General features: G+C 35.8%; 1 pseudogene; it reads left to right on the plus strand.

Annotated features, from left to right (window-relative positions):
• Positions 1-4,403: 4,403 nt before the first annotated feature.
• LOC123826495 lies at positions 4,404-4,477 on the plus strand (annotated as a pseudogene).
• Positions 4,478-8,907: the final 4,430 nt, after the last annotated feature.

Consider the following 8,907-nt stretch of genomic DNA (forward strand, 5'->3'; position numbering starts at 1 on the left):
GACTGCACAGCCACTCTCTCAAGGGGAGAGTGTGCTGACCCTTGCCTTGACAGGCTTTTATGGCTTTAATTTTCATAGGAATACAGGGTGTATATGGAAAGCTCATCAATCATTGTCAGGCAGTAATGATCAAATAGATAACATTCAAAGAACTCTGAGGGCCTATTTTGAGTCAGGGTCAAATAGCTAAAGAGCCATAAAACTTTGGGGAAACAAACTCATTTCAGGCTTGGACCCTTATCATTTAAACTGAGGGTATTACCAAAGCAGGGTCCACAGGATTTTATGCATTCTTTCTTAGGCCTGATTGCTCCAGGGAACCTGCCCTTTCCAGCACAGGGAAGCACCCACCTCCAGCATTGTTTCAGGCTTAGGTCAAGCAGGGGAAGTAAGGCAGCAAAGAGATTAGGAGATTTCTTGAGGACAAAATGAGGACTCAGGCTATGTCAAAGCCAAGGGGTGAGGGTCCATCACCCCCTTTCTCCATAGCCCTGAAATTCCCTGAGGGACCCCTTGTGACTGCCTGTCTTAGGTCATCCCTCCCTTGAGGAATCTTACCTGTCATTGGCTAACTGGTCATGCACTGGAGACCAGGGAGAGTGAAGTCAAGTGGGCAGTGGGCAGAAGTGGTACTCCTGCCAGGGGGATAAGCTTTGTTTTAGGGGCTTAGGGTCCTAAGGTCTCTCACTAAGCCTTAGCCATGGGCAGTTACAGCTTCTGAAACCAGAGAAGGTGGTTCCCAACAGGAATGATAGTACTATATACTCCCCTTTAGGCCAAAACACGGACCAAAATGTGTACCTATTTTGTTCTCTGATGTGTCTTAAGATGTAGTAATTAGCTTGGTCCATAGTTAATGCTCAAAAATACTTGCTGACCAGACTTCTACAAATAAAAAAGATGGTTTATGTCTGTTCTTAGCATAATATTTTAGATTAGCACAAAACCTATACTTTCAATAAATGGCAGATATTATTATTAACTCAAATTTTAAAAATATAAAGGAAAACACACTGTTATCATTTCCTATTTTTGTACAATTAAATTTATTGCTGTGACGTTGGTTAACAGCATTGTAAAAGTTTCAGGTATGCAAGGTTATAACATGATATCTGTTCACTCTTGTGTGCTCCCCACCCAAAGCCTACTCCTTTTGTCACCTTGTGTTTGACCTTCTGTACCTTCTTCATCTCCCTCCCTCCTCCCCCACCCCTGTAGTTACCACCGTTCTGTTGTCTATTCTTATTTTTAATTATTCTTGTAAGTCAGCTTATTGCGATACCATGGGTTTTGATTCTCTCCTGTGAAATATTTATCATTGCTTCTATTTCCATGTTACACAAACATGACTCATACATTTCTTGAGTAACTTATAAATATATAGAACAGGACAGGCTTTAGAAACATATATTGGTAACAGAATAGAAACTCCCCCCTGGGGTAGAAGTAGAATTTCTGATTTTAAGCTTCTATCTAGATGGCTGTGTATTCTTTTATACTTCTGGAGATTTTTAACTGACAAAGACCTGATAAATCACCAACATCTCAAACCAAACTACCAAATAGTTTTTAGAAAGTGATTACCCTTTCTTCACTGTCTTTCTCCTGACCATTCTCACCAGGTCCCTGAATGTCAAAAAGTAACTTGTAGAAGATTGAAGACTTGTGCCCTGGGATGTCTTTTGACCTGATTTGCCATTTGCAGTAAATGTTTATCAGCTCCAAATTAAAAGAAATAATAATTGATTGTGAAGGCAAACATCAGGCTTTCATTCTGAAAAAGAAGGAAAATACTCCTACTGTCAAGTGAAAATTTTGTCCAAATGTTATACAACACAAAGAAAAAGACCTAGTTTATTTTATGTTGTTCATTCTCAATCACTATAAAATTAAAAATATTTTTTCTTTACCTACTTAATATTAGTAAACCCTGTACTAGTCACAAAGTCTAATAGCTTTAAAATTTTTTCTTTTATATTATCCCATTATAATACTTTTTTGAAACTTTGGAAATGACACTAGAGTCTCATTCAAAAAAAGATAGAAGTGTGGTAAAATAAGATTGCGGCTACATGATTATATCTTATTCTTTTCCTCAAACCTATGAAAATATCATAGAAAGATGAAAAAGGAAATTAAGTATCCAGGATAAAGGCAATGATAGGTGGAAAATAGAATATGAAAACATTTCAAATATTGTTTAGAAGACATAGAATAGGTGGAGTAGTCATAAAAAGGTTAGATTGCCTAGGAAGTTAAAGGGTATTTGTCAAAGATTTCCAGTGACAAACAAGTCCTCAGACTCCTTGAAAAAAGAGGTTAAGAAAAGTCCTGTAGAAAGTGGACTTGGTTGAAAATTCTTATACAAAAAGATGAGAGATTCAGATCCACACCTGCACTCTAGGGAGCCAGACAATTATGTCTCTCCCATTCCTAGAAGAAAATAGAATTAAATTCTTTGCAGAAATTAAATCAGTAAGTCTCCTGATACTGGGAAATCAGGTTTAGTAGAATACAGATGTAAGGGCTGGATTGCAATCCAGACATTTTAGAAGGAAGTTACCTCAGATTGGGTTGCATGGTAACTTGGGGGATCATTGATAAATGTTCAGTTTCTACTAAACCCCAGAAGCAAGCAGCTGAAAGCTGTTTCTTAAAAGGAAAATAGGTGTCTAGGGGTAATGGCAGACATTTACTCCAAAAAAAATGTCTCCACTGTGATTCACCTATAGAAGCCTGCCAAAGTCCCCAAATATCATCTCTGTGTGCTACCAACATTTCAAGAAAAAAAAAGCAATAATACTAGAGGAATTTGAAGACGTTGGTACCTACAGTTAGAGCAGACATTAAACAAAATAAGTTCTTTGTCCAATTAACATGAATCTTCACATTTAAAATCTGTTTACCTCAATCCTTATTACCTGACACATCATATCCATCTTTCAACAAAAATTATAAGACATGACAAAAATTTAAAAAAAAATACAGGTTGAAAAGACAAATCATGCATCAGAACCAGACTCACATATAAGATAATTATTGGAGTTATCAGACAGTGATCTTAAAGTAATTATGAATAATATATTATGGGCTCTAATGGAAAAGTAAATTATCATGCCAGGTCGGATGGCTAATAAGATCAGAGAGAAACTAAGAAGAATAAAAAGGAAATATTGAAAGAAGAGGAAGGGGCAAGCAAAGGAACATGAATAGAGGTCTCATGGGCATGGATAATGGGAGGGGATTGACTGTAGGAGTGAAGGGGACAGGGTAGGGGTGAACAGTGTGGAAACAGGTGGGACAATTGTAACTGAGCAACAATAATTAAAAAAAAATAACCACAGAAATGAAGAATGCTTTCAAAGTGCTTATTAGTAAATTGGATATGACTAAAGAAAGAATCAGTGAGCTGAAAGTTAGGTCAGTAGGAACTTGCCAAACTAAAATACAACAAGAAACAAATGAAAACAAAAACAGAAAAGTGTCCAAGAAATGTTAGACAACTTCAAAAGGTTTAGCACATGCGTAATTGGAATAACAGGAGAACAAGAAAATATATAACAAAATAATTTTTTGAAGTATAATGGCTAAGAAATTTCCAAAATTAATGAAAACACCACACTACAGATCTAGGAAAGCCTAGAACACCAAGCAGGATAAAAAAAGGAGAGAGGGAGAAAAAGAAAGGGAGAGACAGAAGGAAAGGCAGAGAGAGAGGAGGAGGAGGGGGAGGATAGATGGAGGAGGAAAAAGGAGCAATAGGGAAGGAGATGGAGGGAGAGAGAGGGAGAGAAAGGAAGGAAGAAAGGACAAGGAAGGGGAGGGAAGGGAAAGGAGGGAAAGGAAAAAAGGAAATGAAAGGAAAATACATCTTAGCATATAATATTCAAACAAGAAAAATAAAGAAAAGGGGAACATCTCAAAAGCAACAAAACAAATAAAACTCTTTATTACAGAGGAACAAAGGTAAGAACACAGCAGTCTTCTTATTAGAAGCCACACAAATAAGAAAAGAGAGTGGAATACCATGTTCCTTTTAATGGAACTCTTACACCCCTTATCCATATCCTGAGTGCTTAGTCTCTCATCTCCTTTAGGTTTTGGCTAATATCACAATATTAGTAAGTCCTTTTAATAACAACTTTACTTGAAGACATAACCCTGTGTCCCCAACTGTTTCAAGCCCATGCACTCTATGTTTCCATTCCAAGATTTATTTTTGCACTCGATCTTATCTCTATCATGTTATATATTTTATATAATATATTGTTGATTAGCTCTCAATGCAAGAGATAATCTCCATAAAGACAAGGAGTTTTGTCTTCTGTGTTCACTGTTATAGCTTAGAAGACTGTTTGACTTAAAAAAAACTGTTTAAAAATTTTATTAAATAATTGGGGAAAAAGACTATACTTTCAGGGATCATTTCTATAGTTTGTTACTAGACAAGCTTCTCTGAATGTGTAGAGAACCTGGTGATAGTGTACATAAAAAAATCCTATAGACTCTACCAAAAAACTTCTCAGTCTAATAAGTGAATTTGGCAAAACAGTGGGACACAAAGTCAGTATTCAGAAATCAAAGGCATTTTTATACACCAACAATGAAATATCAGAAGCAGATATCAGGAAAAAAATCCCATTTGATATAGCAACAAGAAAAACAAAGTACCTAGGAATAAACTTAACCAAGGATGTAAAAGACCTGTACTCAGAAAATTACACAACACTGAAGAAAGAAATTAAGGAAGACACAAACAAATGGAAGCATGTACCATGCTCATGGATTGGAAGAATTAACATCATCAAAATGTCCATACTACCCAAAGCAATTTATAGATTCAATGCAATCCCTGTTAAAGTACCAATGACATATTTCACAGATATAGAACAAACATTTCAGAAATTTATATGGAACCATAAATGACCCCGAATAGCTGCAGCAATTTTGAGAAAGAATCAAGTCAGAGGGATCACAATACCCAATATCAAACTGTATTACAAGGCCACTGTAATTAAAACAGCCTGGTACTGGCATAAGAACAGACACATAGACCAATGGAACAGAACAGAGGGCCCAGAAATAAGCCCAAGTCTCTATGGTCAATTAATATTTGACAAAGGGGGAAGGAGCATAAAATAGAGTAAAAATAGCCTCTTCAACAAATGGTGTTGGGAGAACCAGACAGGTACATGTAAAAAAAAAATGAAACTTGATCCCCAACTTACATGATACACAAAAATAAACTCAAGGTGGATAAAGACTTAAATATAAGTTGTGACACCATAAAAAGTCCTACAGGAAGACATTGGGAGGAAAATCTCAGACATTCTGAACAGACACTTATCCAAGGAAGACATACAGAGGGCCCAGAGACATATGAAAAGATGTTCAGTATCATTAGCTATCAGAGAGATGCAAATTAAAACCACAATGAGATACAACTATGCCAGTGAGAATGTTCATCATAAACAAATCAACAAACAAGTGTTGGAGAGGATGTGGAGAAAAGGGAACCCTAGTGCACTGTTGGTGGAAATGCAGACTTGTGCAGCCACTGTGGAAAACAGTGTGGAATTTCCTCAGAAAACTAAACATGGCACTGCCTTTTGACCCAGCAATTCCACTGCTGGGACTATACCCTAAGAGCCCTGCAACACCAATTCAAAAGAACCTATGCACCCCCATGTTCATAGCAGCACAATTTACAATAGCCAAGTGCTGGAAGCAACCTAAGTGCCCATCAGCAAATGAATGGATCAAAAAACCATGGTACATTTACACAATGGAATACTATGCAGCAGAGAAAAAGAAGGAGCTTTTACCATTTGAGGCAGCATGGATGGAACTGGAGAGCATTATGCTAAGTGAAATAAGCCAGGCAGTGAGGGTCAAATAGCATATGATCTCACCTTTAACTGGAACCTAATCAACAAAAGAAAAAAGCAAGCAAAATATAACTAGAGACATTAAAATTAAGCATAATCTTACAGTAACCAGAGGGGAAGTGAGAGGGGGTAATGGGAGGGAGGGAGGAAGGGTTTTCAAGAACATGTATAAGGGACACATGGACAAAACCAAAGACGGGTGGAAGCAAAGGAGGGACATGGGTTTGTCTGGGATAGAGGGGAGTGGTGGAGAGTAAATGCAGATGACTGCACTTGAACAACAATAAAAATATTTTTAAATAATAAATAATTGGATTACCTGGAACAATCAGAAATAAAAGGGTAGCACAAGCAATACTGATGATAATAACTATAAAACAAATTATTTATTTAATATCTAAATTTTCCAGGTCCACAGACTAACAGATTTTTTTTACATATTTTATCATTTAATTTGCAAAATAACACAGTGATGTAGGAGTGATGTCAAATGGGTCATCTCATTGCAGTGGATCAGATAAATTCCATGTCACGTGGCATGGGTTAGGGAATAACTCTATGAAGAGAAGCTTACCTCAAAGAACCAAAGGTCAATAGGCAGAAATCATAGGTAGGTCAATAGAAACTTGCCAAATGAAAATGTAACAAGAAAAAAAATGAAAACTCTTTTCATATGAAAACAGAAAAATATGGTTCCCCAGTCTTCTCGTTATGTTATGTCCCAGCCAGGAGATCTGGTATGGCTGCCGATTTGGAGAATCCTCCAAAGTTGAGTGCCTTCCTTCTAAGAATATGAAGGTGTAGCCTCATCAGTGGGAGAATACAGAGGGTGTTTGGTACATTAAAGTCTGTATTTGGGGTACCAACACTTTATGTAGTTTTCTGGGAAAGGCACCGCCCTCTAGTTGAGAACTTTAAGACCTCTAGGAAGTTTTGAGCTGGTAGACATTCTTGGATCTCCCTGCCAGGGGAAAAACCCAGGGGTTGCTGAGCTCTAGTGCTATTCTTCAAGCTCATCTCCTCTGAGAGAGTTAATTGAGATGTGGTATTGGGAACAGAGGGAAAAGTCAAATTATGACACACTTTCAACAAAGCCTTCAGAATATCTGTGACAAGCTCTGAAGCTGAGATAGCCCTTCAGAGACTGGGTCTGGCTTTTGTACTCTGAAAGTGGCCAGTCATTACTGAAGAGTGCCTCAGGAATAGGCTTAGACTTGGGTAATAAAACTTCCTTAGTAGAGAGTGATTCTCAAAGAGGAGCTGATTTGAGAATTGTCAGCTACCTAATTCGCAGCTGAGAAATAAATGCCTCAGTTATAAAATTGGGGGATTTGTCCAATGTACCACAGCATACACTACATTCTCTATTGCTCTTCTTAATCAAAATGTGTCACTAGAATTTATGATCCTAACCACCTACAGTTGATTTTCTAATCCCTTGATGCAATGAGTACTTAAAATACTGAGCAACTAGAAAGGCAATTACACAAGAAAAGAAATCAATGCTGTAAAAGGTCTATTTTCATTGAATAATAAACAATAAAATCATTTGAGAATATTCTTACAATATAATGCTACCAATAACTCAAAACATACACAATTTTATTGAGAATTATAAATATTTGGAACTAAAAAGTAATACTAACAGCTCAAAGATGATAATGCATTTTATTCATTGATTAAACTAGAGGGTGAATTATTATAATCTATTATACCAAAGTAATTTGTCTTTAGAAAGTGATTCATAAGGATATTGTTAATCTCTTCAGTTATACAAACTAAATTATAGCCCTGTGAAAAATTTGTGTAGGTAAGAATCTTAAGCAGAACTCTGTGGGACTTGAACCATTGAGTTATATATCAAAATGACAATTCTTACAGTGAAAAAGCATGTGAAGCTAGTTTATTATTACTATCACTTCTACTAATTCATGAAACACTAAATGAAACTTTTTGAATTAAATGTTTTGAATTACTGACATTAAGCAAGTGACTTAATGCTCTCCTCTTTAATTTCTTTATCTATACCACTAAGATAATGATAGTACCAATTGCTCTTCTCTCCTCGACCAATCAAAATGAGAACATAAACGTAAAAACTATGAAAATTGAATAGCAAAAAACAAAAAAAGTAAAGTGATAGTAAGAGAAATACTTTAATTATGATATAAGCTATAAAGCAGGGTTGTGTGTGTGTGTTTGCCTTCATTCTTTTTAGAGCAGTTTTAGGTTCATAGCAAAATTAAAAGGAATATACAGGTAGTTCTTATATATTCTTTTCCCTCAAGCATGCACAGCTTCCCCCATTATCAACATCTTCCACTAGTATGGTACATTTGTTACAATTGATGGACTTACATTCATACATAATAGTCACCCAAAGAAACTAATTTTTATTTAAAAGAAATATTTAAATCATCTTTGAAGCTGGGTGAATCATCAAATCTTTCTATAGTTTTTTTTTAATATGAAAAATGAGGTGACAGTACCAGTGAGAAGCACTTCTAAAAAATTACACAGATGTATCAAGCTTCTAAGGATCATTATGTCCATCACACCATCACACAATCACTATCATCATCACCATTTTGTCCCTATCAACATGATGATGTCATATTATCACTATATTCTATCAAATGTATAAAAACCAGAGGGAATGCAAAGTTTACTTTATGCAATCAAATTGTGAATTTCCTTTTGTCCATAGAAGCAAGGGTGACATAGCAGATGGTTAATAAACAAATAACTACCACATAAATGTTTTGAGTGACACAAGTTAGCTATACCTTTAATTTGTGAACAAGACAAGGTTAGACTGACCTGGATTTTTTAAATTTAGGGAAAAAATCTGATAAGTAGCAACTCTATTCTGATATTAAATTAATTACCAATATCATATTTAGAGTAATTTAATTTTGATAACAAGTCTACATACATCTTGATAAATTAATATTTATCAGGTTAAATTTTACTATTAAGATGGCAAGTCAGTAGAACTTACTATGTGTAACCCTAAGCC

Source organism: Phyllostomus hastatus, unplaced genomic scaffold (assembly GCF_019186645.2).
Source record: "Phyllostomus hastatus isolate PE091 unplaced genomic scaffold, TTU_PhHast_1.1 phas_contig_80, whole genome shotgun sequence".
NCBI classification, from domain to species: Eukaryota; Metazoa; Chordata; class Mammalia; order Chiroptera; family Phyllostomidae; genus Phyllostomus; species Phyllostomus hastatus.